The sequence below is a fragment of the Oncorhynchus kisutch genome, linkage group LG16, assembly GCF_002021735.2.
Source record: "Oncorhynchus kisutch isolate 150728-3 linkage group LG16, Okis_V2, whole genome shotgun sequence".
Classification (NCBI taxonomy): Eukaryota; Metazoa; Chordata; class Actinopteri; order Salmoniformes; family Salmonidae; genus Oncorhynchus; species Oncorhynchus kisutch.
The window spans coordinates 7142756-7155833 of record NC_034189.2 but is presented as its reverse complement, the minus strand read 5'-3'; positions in this window follow the sequence as shown (position 1 = coordinate 7155833).

Below are 13078 nucleotides of genomic sequence, written 5' to 3'. Positions count from 1 at the left end.
CAGGGGAAACCCATTGAGATCAGGATCTCATTCAGAGGGTGCCCTGATCACATTAGCACGACAATAAAATACAATATGAAACCGTGATCAATACGATATGAAAGGGTGGTGATCAATACGATATGAAAGGGTGGTGATCAATACGATATGAAACGGTGATCAATATGATATGAAATGGTGATCAATACGATATGAAACGGTGATCGATATGAAACGGTGATCAATATGATATGAAATGGTGATCAATATGAAATGGTGATCAATACGATATGAAACGGTGATCCATATATGAAACAGTGATCAATATGAAACGGTGATCGATACGATATGACAATGTGAGCAATACGAAACGAAATGGTGATCAATACGATATGAAACGGTGATCGATATGAAACGGTGATCGATATGAAACGGTGATCGATATGAAACGGTGATCGATATGAAACGGTGATCGCTATGAAACGGTGATCGATATAATATGAAACGGTGATCAATATGAAACGGTAATCAATATAATATGAAACAGTGATCAATATAATATGAAACGGTGATCAATATAATATGAAACGGTGATCAATATAATATGAAACGGTGATCAATATAATATGAAACGGTGATCAATATGAAACGGTGATCAATATGAAACGGTGATCAATATGAAACGGTGATCAATATGAAACGGTGATCAATATAATATGAAACGGTGATCAATATAATATGAAATGGTAATCAATATGAAACGGTGATCAATATAATATGAAACGTTGATCAATATGAAACGGTGATCAATACAATATGAAACGGTGATCAATACAATATGAAACGGTGATCAATATGAAACGGTGATCAATATGACACGGTGATCAATACAATATGAAACGGTGATCAATACAATATGAAACGGTGATCAATATGAAACGGTGATCAATACAATATGAAACGGTGATCAATACGATATGAAACGGTGATCAATACAATATGAAACGGTGATCAATATGAAACGGTGATCAATACGATATGAAACGGTGATCGATATGAAGCGGTGATCAATACAATATGAAACGGTGATCAATACGATATGAAACTGTGATCGATATGAACGGTGATCGATATGAAACGGTGATCAATACGATATGAAACGGTGATCAATATAAACGGTGATCGATATGAAACGGTGATCAATACAATATGAATCAAAACGTGATCAATATGATATGAAACGGTGATCAATACAATATGAAACTGTGATCAATACAATATGAAACGTGATCGATATGAAATGGTGATCAATACGATATGAAACGGTGATCGATATGAAACGGTGATCAATATGAAATGGTGATCAATACGATATGAAACGGTGATCGATATGAAACGGTGATCAATATGAAACGGTGATCAATACGATATGAAACGGTGATTGATATGAAACGGTGATCAATACAACATCAAAACCTTGGTCTACTTGGTGACCCCTCCAAGCTTGTCTCTCATGCCCTTCACTTCTCCATCTGCTCCCTCCTTTGAAGCTTATGTTAGCCCCTTGAGACCCCCCCCTGTGTTCCCCCCTCCCCCTTTCCTGTGCCAGGACTGAGACAATGTGCCAGGACTGAGACAATGTGCCAGGACTGAGGGCATTTCTCCTGTTTGGCAGCAGTAATCGTCCAACAACTCTTCACCCCTTGAGAAATATGCACCAAACAACTTCGTTTGGTGTATTAAAAGATCTTCTCGGCAACAACATCAAGATCAATGGTAGATTTCTGTAGTTATTTAGATTAATCAGGACCATTTTGAGGTGTATACTGGCTACGGCATCACGGGAGAGGGAGGGCGAGAGGAGAGGGAGGGCGAGAGGAGAGGAGGGAGGGCGAGAGGGGAGAGGGCGAGAGGGGAGAGAGGTTGAGGGGCGGGCCGAGGCCAGTGGGGAGGGAGAGAGGGCGAGGGGGAGGGATAGAGGGCGATGGGCGAGGCAGAGAGGGCGAGGAGAGAGGAATGGGGCGGGCCGAGACCAGGGGAATCAAATCAAATTTGATTTGTCAATATGCCAAATACAATAGTGTGTGCATTGATTTATTAAGCTAGTTTTGGCTGATTTCATGGGGCTACAGATGACAAACAATCTGTTCCCTTCCATTTCCGGCTGTGCTGATAGACTGTTGATCCGCGAGACACATTTTGACAGAAGTACAGATGGTAACAACCATTCTAGTACCCAACCGTTTTCATGTTCTAAGTTTTGAAAAAAGCTGTGGACTATATAATAAACACACTCTGTATAAACTCCCAGTCATGTATTGGGACCTGACATGATGACTCCTTGCTGTTCCCAGTCCACCTGGCCGTGCTGCTGCTCCAGTTTCAACTGTTCTGCCTTATTATTATTATTATTATTATTGGACCATGCTGGTCATTTATGAACATTTGAACATCTTGCTTACATTGCTTGCTGTTTGGGGGTTTTAGGCTGGGTTTCTGTACATCACTTTGAGATATCAGCTGATGTACGAAGGGCTATATAAATACATCTGATTGATTTAACACCAGTGTTTCACCATCACTGTGTCTTATTCGGGGTGATGTCATGAATGCTTGAACCAGGTTCTTTAGACACAACGGTGCAATTTTAGTGCAACCAATGACAATGAGGGAGGGGTGTGTCATAATTATTAGGTTGATTTAGAATGAATTGAGTGAAACTATTAAGGCAATAGTTTTTCAGCATATTGAATATATTAGGCTAGTGTTTAGCATTCCGCATTAGTTTTCAGCATATTGAATATAGAAGACTTTTGTCAGCATTAGCTTTAGTTTACGTATGAAATATAATTAGGCTACTGTTAGCATTAGTTTACAGCATATTGAATATAGTAGGCTATTGTTAGCATTAGCTTTAGTTTACAGCATATTGAATATAGTAGGCTATGGTTAGCATTAGCATTAGTTTACAGCATGTTGAATATAGTATGTTAAGGTTAGCATTTGCATTAGTTTACATCCTATTAAACATAGTAGGCTATTGTTGGCATTAGCATTTGTTTACATCCTATTGAATATAGTAGGGCTATTGTTGGCATTAGCATTTTGTTTACATCATGTTGAAAATAGTAGGCTATTGTTAGCATTAGTTTACAGCATATTGAATATAGTAGGCTATGATTAGCATTAGTTTACCAGCATATTGAATATAGTAGGCTGTTGTTAGCATTAGCATTAGTTTACAGCATGTTGAATATAGTAGGCTATTGTTAGCATTAGTTTACATATTGAATATAGTAGGCTATTGTTAGCATTAGTTTACATATTGAATATAGTAGGCTATTGTTAGCATTAGTTTACATATTGAATCTAGTAGGCTATTGTTAGCATTAGTTTACATATTGAATCTAGTAGGCTATTGTTAGCATTAGTTTACATATTGAATATAGTAGGCTGTTAGCATTAACATTAGTTTACATATTGAATATAGTAGGCTATTGTTAGCATTAGTTTAGATATTGAATCTAGTAGGCTATTGTTAGCATTAGTTTACATCATGTTGAACATAGTTGGATGTTATGATTAGGATTAGCATAAGATTAACATCAACTGTTTATTTAATTTCCACAAGGCACTGTGATGCCCAAACTTTTTATTTAGTTTTATACATTGTGTGAATTCTTTGTTTTCATAACTTACACTATTCACTGTTAGTCAGCACCTCTACACTAAATAAATGTATCTGGGTTTGTGCCAGTTTATGCTTTTTATTAGACTAATTTTGAAAAGTACAAATGTCTTGGTTTTACTGTACAGCCCTCTACGTAGTGTACAGATAGGGCTAGTCTGGGTAACCATTCATTAAGATTAATGGTTACCCATTACGGTTTGGGGGGGGTAGAAGCCTGCTCAGAACCTGTTGGTCCGAGCCGGAAAGAGATGGCAGAGGTAGGCAGAAAACCTCTTCCCGTGCCAGGCTGAGAAGTTGGCCTAGGGTAAGGCAGGAAGAGTACATAAAGTTTGAGACCGAGGGAGAACAAAAGGGTAAGGGCTCAGTCAAGGCTAGGGAACGAGACTACGGAGGGAGGGAGAACAAAAGGGTAAGGGCTCAGTCAAGGCTAGGGAACGAGACTACGGAGGGAGGGAGAACAAAAGGTAAGGGCTCAGTCAAGGGAAAGAGAATGCGGAGGGAGGGAGAGGATAGAAGGGCAGGGTGGCACCTCTTCTCTGATCTCCTTCCAGTCCTAGGCCACCCTTTTTTGACAACCTTTCAAACAAAGGCATGGCCCGAGTCACTACCTTCTGCCCCTGTTTCACCCTGTTCTTAACCCCCTGTTCTTAACCCCCTGTTCTTAACCCCCCATGTCGCCTGTTCTTAACCCCCTGTTCTTAACACCCCCGTGTCGCCCTGTTCTTAACCCCCCTGTTCTTAACCCCTGTGTCACCCTGTTCTTAACCCCCTGTGTCGCCCTGTTCTTAACCCCCCTGTGTCACGCTGTTCTTAACCCCCTGTTCTTAACCCCCCTGTGTCGCCCTGTTCTTAACCCCCTGTTCCTAACCCCCCGTGTCGCCCTGTTCTTAACCCCTGTTCTTAACCCCCCCCGTGTCGCCCTGTCTTAACCCCCTGTTCTTAACCCCCTGTTCTTAACCCCCCTGTGTCGCCCTGTTCTTAACCCCCTGTTCCTAACCCCCCGTGTCGCCCTGTTCTTAACCCCTGTTCTTAACCCCCCCCGTGTCGCCCTGTTCTTAACCCCCTGTTCTTAACCCCCTGTTCTTAACCCCCCTGTGTCGCCCTGTTCTTAACCCCCTGTTCCTAACCCCCCGTGTCGCCCTGTTCTTAACCCCCTGTTCTTAACCCCCCCGTGTCGCCCTGTTCTTAACCCCCTGTTCTTAACCCCCTGTTCTTAACCCCCTGTTCTTAACCCCCCATGTCGCCCTGTTCTTAAACCCCCTGTTCTTAACACCCCCGTGTCGCCCTGTTCTTAACCCCCTGTTCTTAACCCCTGTGTCACCCTGTTCTTAACCCCCTGTGTCGCCCTGTTCTTAACCCCCCTGTGTCACGCTGTTCTTAACCCCCTGTTCTTAACCCCCCTGTGTCGCCCTGTTCTTAACCCCCTGTTCCTAACCCCCGTGTCGCCCTGTTCTTAACCCCCCCCGTGTCGCCCTGTTCTTAACCCCTGTTCTTAACTCCTGTTCTTAACCCCCTGTTCTTAACCCCCCCGTGTCGCCCTTTTCTTAACCCCCCCCGTGTCGCCCTGTTCTTAACCCCCTGTTCTTAACCCCATGTTCTTAACCCCCCGTGTCGCCCTGTTCTTAACCCCCTGTTCTTAACCCCCCCGTGTCGCCCTGTTCTTAACCCCCCGTGTCGCCCTGTTCTTAACCCCCCCCGTGTCACCCTGTTCTTAACCCCTGTTATTACCCATACTCCCCACCAACCTCTGCCCTAGCCTTGACTGACCATTGACCCTTTCCCTGGGGTTGTTATGACTCCAACCCCCCCCAAAAAGCATTCCACTGTGTTTTTCTTATTGTGTGTTTTTCCCCTCCTGTCCCAAGGCGGTGCTGTTCTAGGCTGGCGGTGTTCCTAGGGTCAGTACATGAAAGCCCTGGTATTGTCTTCCAACTTTCTTTTTTAACAGCTAAGGAACGGTATTCCACAGAGCTATAGGCAGGATGGGGCCTGTCTGTCTATGCGATTTGTCCATAAACATCAGCTGTCTTAAACAAAAGCGGCCCCAATGCCACCAGTGTAGTGACCCAGCCAACCCTTCTACCCGCTAGAGAGGGTCAAATGGTCAAGTTGTATTGTACCTGCTGTATTTTTCCTCCAATCAAAAATCAAACTTAATTTTGTCACATGCGTTGAATAAGTGTAGGCTTTACTGTGAAATTCTTTACTCACCGAGTCAATGTGGAGGCTATATACAGGGTATTACGGTACAGAGTCAATGTGGAGGCTATATACAGGGTATTACGGTACAGAGTCCATGTGGAGGCTATATACAGGGTATTACGGTACAGAGTCAATGTAGAGGCTATATACAGGGTATTACGGTACAGAGTCAATGTGGAGGCTATATACAGGGTATTACGGTACAGAGTCAATGTGGAGGCTATATACAGGGTATTACGGTACAGAGTCAATGTGGAGGCTATATACAGGGTATTACGGTACAGAGTCAATGTGGAGGCTATATACAGGGTGTACCGGTACAGAGTCAATGTGGAGGCTATATACAGGGTATTACGGTACAGAGTCAATGTAGAGGCTATATACAGGGGGTACCGGTACAGAGTCAATGTGGAGGCTATATACAGGGTATTACGGTACAGAGTCAATGTAGAGGCTATATACAGGGTATTACGGTACAGAGTCAATGTGGAGGCTATATACAGGGTATTACGGTACAGAGTCAATGTGGAGGCTATATACAGGGTATTACGGTACAGAGTCAATGTGGAGGCTATATACAGGGTATTACGGTACAGAGTCAATGTGGAGGCTATATACAGGGGGTACCGGTACAGAGTCAATGTGGAGGCTATATACAGGGTATTACGGTACAGAGTCAATGTGGAGGCTATATACAGGGTATTACGGTACAGAGTCAATGTGGAGGCTATATACAGGGTATTACGGTACAGAGTCAATGTGGAGGCTATATACAGGGTATTACGGTACAGAGTCAATGTGGAGGCTATATACAGGGTATTACGGTACAGAGTCAATGTGGAGGCTATATACAGGGGGCACCGGTACAGAGTCAATGTGGAGGCTATATACAGGGGGTACCGGTACAGAGTCAATGTGGAGGCTATATACAGGGTATTACGGTACAGAGTCAATGTGGAGGCTATATACAGGGTATTACGGTACAGAGTCAATGTGGAGGCTATATACAGGGTATTACGGTACAGAGTCAATGTAGAGGCTATATACAGGGTATTACGGTACAGAGTCAATGTGGAGGCTATATACAGGGTATTACGGTACAGAGTCAATGTGGAGGCTATATACAGGGTATTACGGTACAGAGTCAATGTGGAGGCTATATACAGGGTATTACGGTACAGAGTCAATGTGGAGGCTATATACAGGGTATTACGGTACAGAGTCAATGTGGAGGCTATATACAGGTTATTACGGTACAGAGTCAATGTGGAGGCTATATACAGGGTATTACGGTACAGAGTCAATGTGGAGGCTATATACAGGGTATTAACGGTACAGAGTCAATGTGGAGGCTATATACAGGGTATTACGGTACAATGTGGAGACTATATACAGGGTATTACGGTACAGAGTCAATGTGGAGGCTATATACAGGGTATTACGGTACAGAGTCAATGTGGAGGCTATATACAGGGTATTACGGTACAGAGTCAATGTGGAGGCTATACACAGGGTATTACGGTACAGAGTCAATGTGGAGACTATATACAGGGTATTACGGTACAGAGTCAATGTGGAGGCTATATACAGGGTATTACGGTACAGAGTCAATGTGGAGGCTATATACAGGGTATTACGGTACAGAGTCAATGTGGAGGCTATATACAGGGTATTACGGTACAGAGTCAATGTGGAGGCTATATACAGGGTATTACGGTACAGAGTCAATGTGGAGGCTATATACAGGGGGTACTAGTACAGAGTCAATGTGGAGGCTATATACAGGGGTACCGGTACAGAGTCAATGTGGAAACTATATACAGGGGGTACCGGTACAGAGTCAATGTGGAGGCTATATACAGGGGGTACCGGTACAGAGTCAATGTGGAGGCTATATACAGGGTATTACGGTACAGAGTCAATGTGGAGGCTATATACAGGGTATTACGGTACAGAGTCCATGTGGAGGCTATATACAGGGTATTACGGTACAGAGTCAATGTAGAGGCTATATACAGGGTATTACGGTACAGAGTCAATGTGGAGGCTATATACAGGGTATTACGGTACAGAGTCAATGTGGAGGCTATATACAGGGTATTACGGTACAGAGTCAATGTGGAGGCTATATACAGGGTATTACGGTACAGAGTCAATGTGGAGGCTATATACAGGGTGTACCGGTACAGAGTCAATGTGGAGGCTATATACAGGGTATTACGGTACAGAGTCAATGTAGAGGCTATATACAGGGGGTACCGGTACAGAGTCAATGTGGAGGCTATATACAGGGTATTACGGTACAGAGTCAATGTAGAGGCTATATACAGGGTATTACGGTACAGAGTCAATGTGGAGGCTATATACAGGGTATTACGGTACAGAGTCAATGTGGAGGCTATATACAGGGTATTACGGTACAGAGTCAATGTGGAGGCTATATACAGGGTATTACGGTACAGAGTCAATGTGGAGGCTATATACAGGGGGTACCGGTACAGAGTCAATGTGGAGGCTATATACAGGGTATTACGGTACAGAGTCAATGTGGAGGCTATATACAGGGTATTACGGTACAGAGTCAATGTGGAGGCTATATACAGGGTATTACGGTACAGAGTCAATGTGGAGGCTATATACAGGGTATTACGGTACAGAGTCAATGTGGAGGCTATATACAGGGTATTACGGTACAGAGTCAATGTGGAGGCTATATACAGGGGGCACCGGTACAGAGTCAATGTGGAGGCTATATACAGGGGGTACCGGTACAGAGTCAATGTGGAGGCTATATACAGGGTATTACGGTACAGAGTCAATGTGGAGGCTATACGTACGGTACAGAGTCAATGTGGAGGCTATATACAGGGTATTACGGTACAGAGTCAATGTAGAGGCTATATACAGGGTATTACGGTACAGAGTCAATGTGGAGGCTATATACAGGGTATTACGGTACAGAGTCAATGTGGAGGCTATATACAGGGTATTACGGTACAGAGTCAATGTGGAGGCTATATACAGGGTATTACGGTACAGAGTCAATGTGGAGGCTATATACAGGGTATTACGGTACAGAGTCAATGTGGAGGCTATATACAGGGTATTACGGTACAGAGTCAATGTGGAGGCTATATACAGGGTATTACGGTACAGAGTCAATGTGGAGGCTATATACAGGGTATTACGGTACAGAGTCAATGTGGAGGCTATATACAGGGTATTACGGTACAATGTGGAGGACTATATACAGGGTATTACGGTACAGAGTCAATGTGGAGGCTATATACAGGGTATTACGGTACAGAGTCAATGTGGAGGCTATATACAGGGTATTACGGTACAGAGTCAATGTGGAGGCTATACACAGGGTATTACGGTACAGAGTCAATGTGGAGACTATATACAGGGTATTACGGTACAGAGTCAATGTGGAGGCTATATACAGGGTATTACGGTACAGAGTCAATGTGGAGGCTATATACAGGGTATTACGGTACAGAGTCAATGTGGAGGCTATATACAGGGTATTACGGTACAGAGTCAATGTGGAGGCTATATACAGGGTATTACGGTACAGAGTCAATGTGGAGGCTATATACAGGGGGTACTAGTACAGAGTCAATGTGGAGGCTATATACAGGGGGTACCGGTACAGAGTCAATGTGGAAACTATATACAGGGGGTACCGGTACAGAGTCAATGTGGAGGCTATATACAGGGGGTACCGGTACAGAGTCAAATGTGGAGGCTATATACAGGGGGTACCGGTACAGAGTCAATGTGGAGGCTATATACAGGGGGTACCGGTACAGAGTCAATGTGGAGGCTATATACAGGGTATTACGGTACAGAGTCAATGTGGAGGCTATATACAGGGTATTACGGTACAGAGTCAATGTGGAGGCTATATACAGGGTATTACGGTACAGAGTCAATGTGGAGGCTATATACAGGGGGTACCGGTACAGAGTCAATGTGGAGGCTATATACAGGGTATTACGGTACAGAGTCAATGTGGAGGCTATATACAGGGGGCACCGGTACAGAGTCAATGTGGAGGCTATATACAGGGGGTACCGGTACAGAGTCAATGTGGAGGCTATATACAGGGTATTACGGTACAGAGTCAATGTGGAGGCTATATACAGGGTATTACGGTACAGAGTCAATGTGGAGGCTATATACAGGGGGTACCGGTACAGAGTCAATGTGGAGGCTATATACAGGGTATTACGGTACAGAGTCAATGTGGAGGCTATATACAGGGTGTTACGGTACAGAGTCAATGTGGAGGCTATATACAGGGTATTACGGTACAGAGTCAATGTGGAGGCTATATACAGGGGGTACCGGTACAGAGTCAATGTGGAGGCTATATACAGGGTATTACGGTACAGAGTCAATGTAGAGGCTATATACAGGGTATTACGGTACAGAGTCAATGTGGAGGCTATATACAGGGTATTACGGTACAGAGTCAATGTGGAGGCTATATACAGGGTATTACGGTACAGAGTCAATGTGGAGGCTATATACAGGGTATTACGGTACAGAGTCAATGTGGAGGCTATATACAGGGGGTACCGGTACAGAGTCAATGTGGAGGCTATATACAGGGTATTACGGTACAGAGTCAATGTAGAGGCTATATACAGGGTATTACGGTACAGAGTCAATGTGGAGGCTATATACAGGGTATTACGGTACAGAGTCAATGTGGAGACTATATACAGGGTATTACGGTACAGAGTCAATGTGGAGGCTATATACAGGGTATTACGGTACAGAGTCAATGTGGAGGCTATATACAGGGTATTACGGTACAGAGTCAATGTGGAGGCTATATACAGGGAATTACGGTACAGAGTCAATGTGGAGGCTATATACATGGGGTACCGGTACAGAGTCAATGTGGAGGCTATATACAGGGTATTACGGTACAGAGTCAATGTGGAGGCTATATACAGGGTGTTACGGTACAGAGTCAATGTGGAGGCTATATACAGGGTATTACGGTACTGAGTCAATGTGGAGGCTATACACAGGGTATTACGGTACAGAGTCAATGTGGAGACTATATACAGGGTATTACGGTACAGAGTCAATGTGGAGGCTATATACAGGGTATTACGGTACAGAGTCAATGTGGAGGCTATATACAGGGTATTACGGTACAGAGTCAATGTGGAGGCTATATACAGGGTATTACGGTACAGAGTCAATGTGGAGGCTATATACAGGGTATTACGGTACAGAGTCAATGTGGAGGCTATATACAGGGGGTACTAGTACAGAGTCAATGTGGAGGCTATATACAGGGGTACCGGTACAGAGTCAATGTGGAGGCTATATACAGGGTATTACGGTACAGAGTCAGCGTGGAGGCTATATACAGGGGGTACAGAGTCAGCGTGGAGGCTATATACAGGGGGTACAGAGTCAGCGTGGAGGCTATATACAAGGGGTACAGATTCAGCGTGGAGGCTATATACAGGGGGTACAGATTCAGCGTGGAGGCTATATACAGGGGGTACAGAGTCAGCGTGGAGGCTATATACAGGGTATTACGGTACAGAGTCAGCGTGGAGGCTATATACAGGGGGTACAGAGTCAGCGTGGAGGCTATATACAGGGGGTACAGAGTCAGCGTGGAGGCTATATACAGGGTATTACGGTACAGAGTCAATGTGGAGGCTATATACAGGGGGTACAGAGTCAGCATGGAGGCTATATACAGGGGGTACAGAGTCAGCGTGGAGGCTATATACAGGGGGTACAGAGTCAGCGTGGAGGCTATATACAGGGGGTACAGAGTCAGCGTGGAGGCTATATACAGGGGGTACAGAGTCAGCGTGGAGGCTATATACAGAGGGTACAGAGTCAGCGTGGAGGCTATATACAGGGGGGTACAGAGTCAGCGTGGAGGCTATATACAGGGTATTACGGTACAGAGTCAATGTGGAGGCTATATACAGGGGGTACAGAGTCAGCATGGAGGCTATATACAGGGGGTACAGAGTCAGTGTGGAGGCTATATACAGGGGGTACAGAGTCAGCGTGGAGGCTATATACAGGGGGTACAGAGTCAGCGTGGAGGCTATATACAGGGGGTACCGAGTCAGCGTGGAGGCTATATACAGGGGGTACAGAGTCAGCGTGGAGGCTATATACAGAGGGTACAGAGTCAGCGTGGAGGCTATATACAGGGGGTACCGAGGCAGCGTAGCCTAGTGGTTAGAGCGTTGGACTAGTAACCGGAAGGTTGCGAGTTCAAACCCCCGAGCTGACAAGGTACAAATCTGTCGTTCTGCCCCTGAACATGCAGTTAACCCACTGTTCCCAGGCCGTCATTGAAAATAAGAATTTGTTCTTAACTGACTTGCCTGGGGTAAATAAAGGTAAAAAAAAAAATATATATATATATATATATACAGGGGGTACCGAGCCAGTGTACAGGTTAGGTAATTTGTACATGTAGGTGGGGGTGAAGTGACTCAGCATAGATACTAAACAGTGAGTATTAATTGTTAAGCAGTCTTAATACCTTTAGGGTAGAAGCTGTTAAGGAGCCTTTTGTTCCTAGACTTGGCGCTCCTGTACTGCTTACCGTGCAGTAGCAGAAAGAACAGTCTATAACTTGGGTGACTGGAGTCTCTGACAATGTTATCAGCTTTCCTCTGACACTGCATATTGTGTAGGTCCTGGATGGCAGGTAGCTTGGCCCCAGTGATGTACTGGCCCGTTCGTGCGATGCCGAGCAGTTGCCATACCAGGCGGCGGTGATGCAACCAACCGGATGCTTTCGAAGGTGCAGCTGTAGAAACTTTTGAGGATCTGGGGGCCAAATTCCAAATATTTTCAGTCTTTTGAAGGGGAATAGGATTCTCTCGTGCCCTTTTCACTACTGCCCTGGTGTGTTTGGACCGTGGTGGTTAGTAGGTGATGTGGACACCAAGGAACTTGAAACTCTCGACCCGCTCCACTTTAGCCCCTTCGGGGTTAATGGGGGCCTGTTCGGCCCTCCTTTTCCTGTAGTTCACGATCAGCTCCTTTGTCTTGCTCACATTGAGGTAGAGGTTGTCTCTGACCTCCTCCCTATAAGCTGTCTCATCGTTGTCAGTGATACCACTGTTGTGTTCTCAGCAAACTTAATGATGGTGTTGGAGTCATTTTTGGCCACGCAGTCGTGGGTGAACAGGGAAT